This window comes from Neopelma chrysocephalum, unplaced genomic scaffold (assembly GCF_003984885.1).
Source record: "Neopelma chrysocephalum unplaced genomic scaffold, ASM398488v2 Primary Assembly neopelma1_93392, whole genome shotgun sequence".
Classification (NCBI taxonomy): Eukaryota; Metazoa; Chordata; class Aves; order Passeriformes; family Pipridae; genus Neopelma; species Neopelma chrysocephalum.
The window spans coordinates 1-1778 of record NW_020922107.1 but is presented as its reverse complement, the minus strand read 5'-3'; the positions used below and the strand labels follow the sequence as shown (position 1 = coordinate 1778).

At 56.3% G+C, this 1778-nt stretch overlaps 1 pseudogene; it reads left to right on the top strand.

The window, feature by feature from the left end:
• Nucleotides 1-88: 88 nt before the first annotated feature.
• On the top strand, nt 89-871 carry LOC113980271 (annotated as a pseudogene).
• Nucleotides 872-1778: the final 907 nt, after the last annotated feature.

Sequence of the window (1778 nt, the reverse complement as noted above, 5' to 3'; positions counted from 1 at the left end):
CACGGCGCAGGAAGGCAGCGGGGAGGAAAAGGCCCAGAGATCCCCCCACAGGAGGGGCTCCAAAGCCAGCCCAGGGTGCTCTGAGGAGGAAAGACCCAGCCTGGGCCGGGAAGGCGACCAGAGTTCAGAGTTGGTGGTCCCTGAGCAGCCTTCCAGCAGGGAGAAACCCTACAAGTGCTTGGAATGTGGGAAGAGCTTCAGCCTAAGCTCCAACCTGATCCGACACCAGCACACCCACACTGGGGATCGGCCCTACACGTGTGGGGAATGTGGGAAGAGCTTTAACCGGAGCTCCAACCTGATCCGACACCAGCGCATCCACACTGGGGAGCGGCCCTATCCATGTGGGGAGTGTGGGGAGAGCTTCAGGGAGAGCTCCCACTTCCTCAGCCACCAGCGCATCCACACTGGGGAACGGCCCTATGTATGTGGGGAATGTGGGAAGAGCTTCAGGAAAAGCTCCGACCTTAGGGACCACCAGCGCATCCACACTGGGGAGCGTCCCTATACGTGTGGGGAGTGTGGGAAGAGCTTCAGTGACCGGTCCAGATTCCGCATCCACCAACTCAGCCACACCGGGGAATGGCCCTTCAAGTGCTTCCAATGTGAGAAGATGTTTCAGCGCCCCTCAACTCTCATCAGGCATGAGCGGACGCACACGGATGAGAGGCCCTTCCGCTGCACTGACTGCGGGAAGAGCTTCAACCGGAACTTCACCCTCATCACCCACCGGCGCATCCACACCGGGGAGAGGCCTTACAAGTGTGGGGAGTGTGGGAAGAGCTTCATCCAGAGCTCTAACTTGACCTCACACCAACAGACCCACCAGTAAGAGAAGCCCTACGAGTGCCCCGACTGCGGGAAGAGCTTCGGCCGCTGCTTCCACCCCGAATGAACCCCCTGATGGTGAGGCAACCCCTGGAGTCCAGTGACTGTCAGTCCATCCCTTTTGACCACAAAAGGCCAGTCCCCTTTCACAGAGGCAGCTTGTTCCAACAGAACCCTTGGGGGGTGTGTGAAGATTCCTGCCTTGGCTGGGGACCCCCCCAAGGTCACTCCTGGAGGCTGAGAGCAGAGATCTCCCCAGGAGTGTTGCTCTGGGGGAGTTCCATCCATCTCTAATTAAGAATTATTGCTGTTGTGCCAGCTTTAGTAGAATTGCTTCAACAATTGCTTTAGTGTAGAGCACTGTCCTGTCTTATCCTGTACTCCTGGTAGTTTTAGTGTTTGTATTGTGCAGTAAATAATTCTGATGAAGATCTTTTGTCTGATCATTTGTATCCCTAAATAATTCATTTCTATCAATAGATATGACTTACCATCATTAAAACCTGGGGGACAAAAGTGGTTCAGTCACAGCTCTGTAATTCCTCTAAACTGAAAGTGTTGGCATAATCCAAGGCTGAGATTGGATCCAGCAGCCCCCAGCACCCCACAGTAAGTTGGGAGCTCAGGGGGGCCACCCCCTTTCCCAGCCTCCCTGTGCCCAAAGACCCCCATGGGACTGTAGAACCCCCCAGACCACCACCCCCTTTTCACCTTTCTCCCTGTTCCTCCCACTTTTTCATGGTCCCCTTAGTCCCCAGCCCCCCCCCCAGGATCACTCTGGGAGTCCCAACCCCTACTTTTTTCCCCCCTCCCACCCCTTCCACATCATCTCCCCACTCCCCAGCCCCCTCATGCTCAGTTTGGGGGTCCCACCCTCCCCTTTCCCCACTCTTCTGACCTCTCCCACCCATTTCCCATCATCCCCCTATCTTCAGTGCCTCTTCCCCTCC